The sequence below is a fragment of the Antechinus flavipes genome, chromosome 4, assembly GCF_016432865.1.
Source record: "Antechinus flavipes isolate AdamAnt ecotype Samford, QLD, Australia chromosome 4, AdamAnt_v2, whole genome shotgun sequence".
Classification (NCBI taxonomy): Eukaryota; Metazoa; Chordata; class Mammalia; order Dasyuromorphia; family Dasyuridae; genus Antechinus; species Antechinus flavipes.
In genome coordinates, this window is record NC_067401.1 from 17,539,362 (window position 1) to 17,549,730 (window position 10,369).

The following is a 10,369-nucleotide window of genomic DNA, read 5'->3' on the forward strand; positions in this document are numbered from 1 at the left end:
GTCTTCCCCTACGCCTACGCCCGCCATGTGGCTCCTCTGTTATGGATTAAAGTAAGTCTTTGACTTGCTGCCAGGTGGGTGACTAAGAGAGGTGTCAGAGGGTCTTTATCTCCGGGAAGGAAAATAGAGAACAGACAACCATGGACTGGGGAGCACATTAGCCAGTGGCAGGGGGCTGTGTGGCTGGCCCGAGGGGACATGTTAGATGGCTTTCCAATTTTCCCGATGGCTTGGCGATCCCAGCTGGCCTTGAAGAGATAGAATCTCTGCTTTTGGAGATCACGCAGGCCCACGGAAGAAAGGCAGCCTCTGCCCATGGGGAGTCATCATTCTTTCTGTGTGTTGGGTTGGGGGAGGACAGGAACCCACAAATGACCCTCTGCTCCAATCCCCTTACAGTGGTCATTCACTGAGACGAGCACCAGAGACATAGCTAGCGTGGCTAGAGACAGAGGGGGAGCTGGGAGTGAGAAGAAGGGGGAAAGGTACCGGTAAAGGGGTATCCTTCTGTGTGAAGGAGAGCAGCTCCATGTCAAGGACAAGGGAACTGGGACTCAAGATTGGGCTCCATGCTGGGGATGGGGAGTCAGTGTTGGGTTTGAGTGTTCGGATTGTAGAAGGGGGCGCAGAGTCAGGGGCTAGGGGGTCAGTGCCGGGAAAGGGGGCCAAGGAACACTTTCCTGTGAAGGGTCCAGCCCAGTGAAGGCTTGTGGGGGCCCCGGACCTCTTGTGCTTGTTTGGAGGAAGCTGAGCCCCAGACGCTTAGGAGCCGGCCAGAGCCCCTATGTTTCTTGGCTGAAGCCAGGTCCTGGCCGGCCAGCCAGCCAGGTATGCAACTATTCCAGCAATTTCCTGCTGTATTAATAAGAAAGGGGCTGATATAAATACACGCTCAGCATAAATAAATACAGGCCAGGCCTCTGGGTGCATAGCAGACGGATTGCGTCGCTGGGGCCTGGGCTGCCAACCCCCGCTCCCCACTTGTTTCCCCTCTGGCATGCGAAAGCCCCAGCACTGCCATGGTTGTATCACACGGCCTGGCCTGCCCTGGGGCCTTGCTGATGATTTATGGACTGCCTGCCTCCCTCCCAACCTCTCCAGCCTCAAAACAAGAGGTTCAGAGAGCACGTTCTGGGCCAAATGGAAGACTGGACCTGAGTGGGTGAGCCCAGGGAGGAATCTCCCAAGTGGGGGATAATGGAATGGTCAGAGCTCTCTCTTCAGGCTCCACTCTGCTGCTGACTAGCTGGAGGGTCTAGGGCAAGTTCAGGCCCCAGGACGGTCCCATGTCCCTGAGCCGGGGACAAGCCCCCGGTGCTCTCTCCTCCCCCATGGCCACCAAGCGGTATTCTCCTGGGGCGCACAGTCTCCTGGGAGTTCCTTCCCATCACCATTACCAGCCCCCCTTTTAGCACAAAGTTTCCCATTTCTCTAGAAGTTGTTCTGTAAGAATCCTTCCAGACCATGTTCAATGAAGAGCCCACCCAAGGTACCCACAGGTCCCACGTCCTTTCTGAGTGAGCCCAGGATTGAGCTGTAACTGAGCCCTGTCCTTGCCCCCTGGAGAGAGAAGTATAAGAAGAGAGAATGAAGCCCAAAGGTATTTGAGAATTAACTGCCCAACGTAGCGTGTGTGGAGACAGCCTTGAGGTGAGCCGGACTGACCGTCCGTGATTTTAAGTCAGCTAAGGGCCACTGATTATGTTTGAGTTAGCCACACACAACTGGGGCTGTAAATCCCTGAGGCTCTGATGGCCGCTTGTTAGTGTAGCAGAGTAGACAATGCTGTTGGAGGGTTCAATCCCACCTCAGTCCAGCTGACCATGTCATATCCCTCCTAAATTAAATGTCATAGGTTCCCTATTGCTTTTAATAAAAAAATGCAGACTCCTCTGACACATAGAGCCCTTTATAAACAGATTCCAATCTCCCTTTTCCGCCATTTTGTACATCACTCCCCCTCCCAAGCTCTAATGCACAGGCAAAGGGGCCTTCTATCTCCCTTCCAGGTGAGGCTTTAACAGTCCCCTGTGCCTGGAATGAGCTCCCTTCTAACCCCCATCCATTAGAATTCCAAGACTTAGTTCAACTCTTGCCTTCTTTGGGAGGCCATTTCTAGTGTCCTCTCACTCCAATGACTGTATTTATTTTGTATATGTTAACACATACCTATTTTCCTTTGTAAGCTCTTTGAAGGCTTGACTATACATCCCTAGCACCTAGCTTACATGTACTTGGCACAGGGCAAGGAGGTGGGGCAGTGGGTAGAGCACAGGGTTTGGAATCACAAAGACTCATCTTCATAAGTTCAAATCCAGCCTCTGACACTTACCCTAAGTAAATCATTTAATTCTGTTTGGTTCAGTCTCTTCATCTGCAAAATAATTGAAAGAAGGAAATGGCAAAACACTCCACCATCTTTGCCAAGAAAACCCCAAAATTGGGTCATGGAGAGTTGGATGTGACTGAAACAACAGAACAACAGGTACTTAATAAATGTTTGTTGATCACTTGATTGATTGACCATGGACAGATGACTATCTAGACTTCCATTTTTCTGATTTGAAAGTTGAGGATATCGAACCCAATAATCTTTAAAGATTCCCTCTAAATCAAAAAATTTGGGGTCTATATAATTATCACCCATCATCATCTCCAACCTTCTGATTACTCTCATTGAGATCACTATTGAGGCCATCATAATCACCACAGTTGTCACCAACTACCCCATCACCATTGTCATTGTCAGTCTGCCCAATATGGACATTATCGACCTCCCCAAAATTATTGTCGTTGATGCTCTTTTTTTAATCGCTGTCATCAACAACCTCCCCATTGCCATCGTCGTGGACGCTTTCCACATCACCTACCTCTTCATCATCTCTTACCGTTACCCTCATCACCAACCACCCCATCGTTGTTAATACCAGTCTCCTCATCACAACAACCATCACCAACGTGCTCATTGCTCTCAACACGATCATCCTCGTTACCATCATGTTTTTCAAAGCTTCTCTTCATTTTAACAATGGTAAAGTCTGAAGAACTGAATTGATTTGATCTCTACTTTTAAGGAGCTTATACTCTAAGAAATACCCAATAATATGGATAGAAGCCAGCATATTAACGAGAGCCGGCATGTTAAACCAAGTACATGAATGTACAATAAAGATTTTACTGATCCAAGAAACTGTCTAGTCCAAGTCTGCCCTTTTATTTTACACGGCAGGAAACTGAAAACCATGTCCAAGGCCATCCAGCTGATTGTTGCCCGGTGGGTAGTCCATCCAAGTCCTAGTTCCATCTCCCTTCTCTACCATATTATGCAGGGCAAAGGGGCCAAATATTATTGTTCTGGGAAACAGGCAGAACCCACGAGTCCTTTCCAGCTGGGGAGATTTTAGTATCAGAACTTCAGAACTAACCTTTCAGAGGGACAGTTCTTGCTGGAGAAACCTGAGTAATGGGAAGGGGATGAATGGACAAAGATGGCGGGGGCCATTTTGTGAGGTCAGGGATGCCCCTTCTAATTCCTCTTATTGATGGAGCATGGGACGTGGCCCTCTGAATTCTCCCTTCAAGTTGCAAAGCCTTTGGGAAGGATTTTGTTCCAAAACGGAGGTTTTTCACTGTTTTGTGCTGCGGGTCTTTTGGTATCAGGCTGGTGAATCTATGGCTTGTACCAAGTAACGATCCATATAATTACAAAGGAAATCCATCAAAATGGTTCTCAATAGATTAAAAAAATGTTTTTTTAAGTTCACAGTCTCCAGGTTAAGAATACATGGGGTGGGGGGAGCAAGAGAGCTGGGCTGCTCTCAGGTGGTGGGGCCGGGGGGGGGTCATCTGTTAGGCTGGTGCTGTCACTGCAGGAACATCGTTTTTCTTTCCCTACGCCCTCCCCCGGGCCACTCCACCCCAATCACGATTAAATACATATTTTCTCTCTTCCTTAATTCTGGAGCTGAGAAATATGTAAAGCACTCATTTCATCTGGGGTGCAGAGCCTTGCAGAGACGCTTGGGCTCCCAGCCAGAGTCGTCCCACATCACGCTTCCCTCCACATGGAATTCGCCCCCTCAGAGGGGGCTGCTCTGGGACCCGGAGCTGGCAGGGATGGCTGTGTCCTTGTTGTCCCTGTTTCCCAGGCCTCTGTCATCCCAGAGATAAATGGGGGCCCCTGGGAGGGAATGCAAGCAGAGGCCTGCAGCCCCGGGCCGGGATTTCACCCAGAGCTGTGCTCTGAAAGGCAGTGGGGAAGTAAGACTTCGGCTGACAAGGCCAAAGGGGAGATGGGGCTTTTCTGAGGGGAGGAGATGCTCCTTAGGCCTTTCTGGCAAGCTCCCAGTCCCGACCCAGGGACCCCCACCCTGTCCCTGATGTACAATCCCTGGCACTGAGAGCCCGTCTCCTTCTCTGAAAGTGAGGGCCCATCCACGACCCTAATCTCTCACCCCCAACACTGAACAGACACCCCTGACTCTTAATTCCTATCCCCGGCTCCGTGCTCTTCCCCCTGACACTGAACCTCCCTCCTTGACTCCAAGCCTTCATCCCCATCATGGCTGAGACTGATTGCCCTAAAGCTCCCTCCACCACAAATTCTAAACCTGCTAGAAACCCGGTCTGCAAGGTATACGATGTCTCACGTGACTCCTGGGACCTGGGCTACTCCCATTCCCAACATCGAGACCCCCGTTCTTGAGGTTAATCTTCCGTTCTTGACTCAGTCTTTCCCCTGACGTTGAACTCTCAGGACTGAGCTGTCCGTCCAGACACTCTCCTCCTCTCCAAGATGTGGGCGTAGACCCCATCCCTGACACGGAAAGCCCTCGGATCCGAGAGCTGCCTCCCCAGATGTAGCCCCCGTCTGGGATACCGTGCCCTCGTCTGTAGGCAGGTAGGGGACCAGTGGCGGAGTCAGAGATGTTGTGTGCCCAGTGTGACCCTGAGCAAATGCCTTAACCTCTCTCTACCTCAGTTTCCTCAGCTGTAAAATGGGGATCCTAATCACTTAGTTCACAAGGTTGTTTTGGGGAATCTAATGAGATGATATTTATAAGGCACTTAGTGCAGGGTCTGGCTCCCTTCCCTTCCTTGTCCTTGTCCTTGACCCTGAACCCCGCTCCCCAATACTGATCTGCCATAGCTAAGGACAAGGCCCCATCTCTGACCTCGGACCCATCCCCACCCCGACCCCTCCTTCTGGGCACAGAGCCCCCGTCCCTGTTCCTAATCCGCCACCTCCAAATGAAGACCTCACTCTAAGTAATGAACTGCTGCTCTTGATCCCGAGGCTCCATCCCCAGCAAACTGTTGCCCACCAATGATCCCTCCTTCCCAGTGCTCATTATTCCTGACATTTCACCCCTTTCCCTGATTAAAAATCCCCATTTTCTACTCCGAGTTCACAGGCCCATCATTGAGTTCCCAGTCCTGGCCCTGAGGTCCTTCTGTCCAGTCCCCAGTCTTCCAAACCCAGCCCCTGTCCTCGGCCCTTGTTCTCCCAGAGGCTCAAGGGCCACCACGAGCTATTCTTTAAGCTCACTGGGATGGGCCCAGAGCTCACGTTTTCAGAGTCGCTGGTTCTGTTGTGGATTGAAGATGTTTCGTGCTTAGCCTGATAGCCGCCCCCTCTCAGGCAGAGGCCACGGAGGGGTTTGTAGACAGGGGTAGCCCGAGAGAGAGAAGGGACGGAGGGATCCGAGAAAGATGGAATGAGAGGGAAACCCTGAAAGAGTAGGAGAGGGAATGTTGGGGGACAGAGGTCAAGGGCCAACGGCATTTTGTTTGGGAGACAGGAAATCATTGACTCTTTGAGGTAAGGGTGGGGAGGGGGGAGAAGGAGATGGGAGGAAGGGTCTCCTTTATTTCCCTTAGGTCCCTGAGAAGGCTGGGAACCTCCCTTCTAGATTTGTGTGTGTGTGTGTGTGTGTGTGTGTGTGTGTGTGTGTGTGTTGGGGGGGTAGTATTGTAACTCTAGACTTTTATTTTTAATTTTTGTTTCATTTTTAATTTTATTTCTCTTTAGGGCCTCTTGTTTTAGCTGAAGAAACTTGTTAAGTCTGCCTCAGAATGGCCTAACTTCCAGCTGGGTCTACCTGTGTCACGCTGAATTAGCTGCTGGCCCTCTTCCCATCCCAGGTCCCTCTCTTGTAGGATGAGGGGATCGGACCCGAGGGTCCCGGCTTCCCTGTGGTGCACTAGCCCGGGGTCTCCCCCTCGCATTGGTCCGGGGCCTCCTCGGCCGCTCCCCTCAGCCGGGGCCAGACAAAACAAGTAAGTGTCTAACTTCTTAGGGCCCTGAGCTTCGCTGCCTCGGGCTCCCAGGAATGTGGCTCTCCTTCCAGCTAACACTCTCCCACCCCGACAACGTTTAATAATTTAAGAAATGTACCCTGGCCCTCTTCTTTCCCTGGGGTGCTCTTGCTTTCCCTCATCCTCCCCACCCTTATCATGTCTGGCCCAGTTGGACAGATTCTGACTGAAGGATGCTTTGCCCTTTGTCCCTCCAAGGCAGGCCCTCCTTTCTCCTCTGTCCCCTGGCTTCCCAGCTCATCTCAGCCCTCTGGGGGTCTGGGGGCTTCTGGAGAGGCTCTGGGCAGCAGCGCAGAAGGAGCGGGGCAGCCCCCAAAGCTTCTGGCATCACTGGACGGGAGAGCCCGCCTTCTAGGGCTGGAGGCAAGTAAGCCAGCTGAGCGAGTGCTGCAGTGGAAGGCGGAGGGTTCCCTTCCCGTCTCATCGCCTGATGTCTCCTTCCAAGCCTTTGTTGACTCTCTAATGAGGGGGTGGGCTGGGGGCCTTGAGGGTCCCTCCAGCTCTCTCATGAGGGGAGGTGCGAGGGACCTGCTCAGCAGCACACGGGATCAGGAATTCAGGGCTCTCGCCATCTTCCTCTGATGTGCTGCCAGAGTCTCCAGCAGCTCCCAGGGCTCCCTCCTCTCTGAAGGGGGACTCTGCCTGCCCTGGATCACTCAGCCTGCCCTCCCCCTCCTCTGAGATCTCCAGGGCCCCGGGATATGGGGGTGGAGTCCCTTTCCTAGCTGTCTCACCCAGACCCCCGCTCTAGCCCACCCCAAGCCCCCCAGACTGGGCCTGCTTTGACCCAGCCAGCTCAGGCCAGACTCCATCTCTCCTTGCCTTCTAGTTGCCGAGATGTTAGCTGGGAGCCCTGGGGCTTCCCTCTCCGATCTGCCCCCCTTTCCCCCCAGGAGAAGAGTGTTTATCCAGCCCCTGTGTCTGTGAGCCACTGGTCTCCTTCCAACCTCCATGGCTCCATTCCCCTCCCCCTGCCTGAGCTGGAATCCTGGCCCTCTTCTGCACAGTCCAGCCCAGATTTCCTCCTGTGACCCCCTTTCTCTTCCCTCTATTGGCATCTCCTCCTCCCCTCGTCCCCAAGCGCGTCTGTCTGTCCAAGAGCTGACAAATCTGTGTCAGGGATCAGTCAGGTTCCCAAGGCAACCCATCCATTAATCAATCAACAAGCATTTATTAAGGGTTTACTATGTACCCATCCACACAGCGCTAAGCACTGAAGATGCAAATAAAAAAGGGGGTTTTATTCTAAGGTGGGGAGACAGAGCCACACGTGGACAAAACACATCAGCCACGAGTGGGCTTGTTGTTGCCTTGTTGGCTAAGGGAGGAAACTTCTTCCTTGGAGGGCTCGAGCCTCTTCTGGACGTCTTTCCTGTAGGGTTTGTACAAGGTGACCCCCCTTCTAATGCTCAAAATGACTGGCACTGTGTGCTATCTAAATGATAACTGTATTAAAATAAATTATATTAATATACAATCATATTGTGTCATTATTATAAGGTATTACAATATACAAGCCTATAGCAGGGTTCGGGTTATAAACACATAACTACATTAATATGATTCCATATTAATTTTCTTGTTATCACAAAATGACTTCAAGTGCTCCACAGAGAAAGTCCTCTCTGAGAGCAGCTTATTTACGGGAATAATTTGGCTCCTCAGATTATTAGACAAAGAAATGGGACAGCCTCCCTCCAGCATAGTTCTGGACAACATCAGTGGGCCAAAATAGAATCAACGTTATCCCACGTCGGTCTGCCCGGACAATCATTCTCTCCCTCCCCAACCTCAGGGAATCCCAGTCTCTTCTGGGGGGGAGAACCAATCCCCATCCTCAGCAATGCCTCAGAAGCTTAGAATGTCAGATTTTGTAAGCCTTAGAATTCAGCCAAGTGATCCGTCAAGCAGCATTTATTAAACACCGACTGTGTGCTGTGTTCTAGAGATAGAAAGATAATCAAGGAAACAAATCCGGCCTTTGAGTCATGTCCTTAGAATGTCAGATTTTGTAAGCCTTAGAATTCAGTCAAGTGATCCATCAAGCAGCATTTATTAAATACTGACTGTGCTCGAGAGATATAAAGGTAATCAAGGAAACAAATCCGGCACTCGAGTAACTTGCATTCTAGACAACAAGCACAAGACATACAGAATAAATAAAAGGTATTTTAGGAGGGGGAGGGGACTGGTAGTGGGGGAATGAGAAAAGGCTTTATGTCTTCTGAAGGTGATATTTGAGCTTACTCTTTTTTTTTTCCCTTGAGGCAATTGGGGTTAAGTGACTTGCCCAGGGTCACACAGCTAGAAAGTGTTAAGTGTCTGAGACCAGATTTGAACTCAGGTCCTCCTGACTTCAGGGCTAGAGCTCTATCCACTCTGCCAACTAACTTCCCCCTCAGGTTTCTTCTTAAAAGGGGGAATTCCTCAAGGAGGCGGTGATGAGGGAGTCCATTCCAGTCATTGTAAAGGCAGGGAGATGAGAGACAGAGTGCAGTATGGGAGAAACGGAGAGAAGGCCTAAATTTACCTGCATCTCATAGTGCAGGGGAGGGAGCTCTGTACAACAAGATTCAAAAGAAAGATTGAGGCAAGACAGTGAAGGCCTGGGAAGGCTGAATAGGGTGTTGTCTTTTTGTCTCTCAATGCAATAGAGAACTGCTGGAGGGAAGTCTCGGGGGCCTGTCTGGGATTCAGAAAAACCCAGTGGGAGTCCAGTGGAAAATGGACCAAAGTGGGAGGCAGGGAGGCCAAGGAAGAGGCTGCCACAATGATTAGACAACATGTGATAAGGCCCTGGACTGAGGTCACGGGAGTGAAGAAGAAGATTGGAGGAGAGAAGTGTTGTAAAGGTAGAAATGGCAAGATTTGGTCAGATATGTGCAGTAAGGAGCAGTAAGTGAGAAGCTGTAGGATGCTAGGGAAAAGGTTGTCATTTAGGGAAGACAATGACGAATTCTGAAAAACAGAAACATGCTGAGTTTGAGATGTCCAGTTTGACAGATCCAAGAGGCGATGGGGGATTGATGTTTAGATGATGTACTGAGGTGTGTGTGTATATGTATATGTATATATATATAGGATTAGCAAGATGGGGGTGGGAAGAAAGAGAGAGATGGAAAACTACAAAGAGATACAGAACAAGTGAGAGATAGAAACACACGTAGGGAAAGACACAGAGAGAAACACAGAGACAGAAAGAGACAGAGACATAGAAAGACAAAAATACACACACACACACACACTCAAACACACACACACACACACAGAGTGAGAGAAAGAGAGAGAGAGAGATTTTTTAGCAAATATTTGACAAATCGAGGCAAACTGATGTACCCATCTAGTAACAATGTCAAAAAGGGAAATAGATTTTTGTGTGCTCCAAACAGGTCTTGATGAATGAAGCAATGCTAACTCTTTGTGGTCCCCTTTTCTTTTTCTAGATGTTCCTAAACATTCATTTTAATGATTAAATTTTACCAGGAATTAAGAGAAAGGAAGGGCGGGGGAAGAGAACAGGCATTTATAGAGCACCTACTATGTGCCAAGCAAGGTGCCAGGTGTTTTACAAATAACTCATTTGATCAAAGTCAAACTTACTGGCCTATAAGTTTTATTTTTTCTCCCTTTTATTGAGATTGGGACATGTGCCTTTCTCTCATCCTGCAGTTGCTATTTTTTCTCCAATCATTCATTAAAAAATCACTGACTGTGATTTTTGTGATCTCATCTGGCAGTTCATTTGAAATCGAAGGACAAAATTCATCTGGGAGTGAGGTGCTTTCTTGCCTTACTTTTCTTGGCTGTCAACTTCCTTATGACAATTTTTGTTTTGCCCCTCTCAGTTCAAAGATTATTCTCCTTGGTGAGTCAAACAGGAACAAAACATGAACTGAGTTGTTCTGCCTTCTCTCTGTCATCTGTCATCTGTACTCTGAAGTGGCAAGCTGCTTTTTAGGATTCTCTTTTCTTCAATGTGGCTTCTAAAAAACCCTCCTTTTGCTAACCTTGACTTTCTTTCCCAGCTGTAAATAATTCTGAGATTTAACAC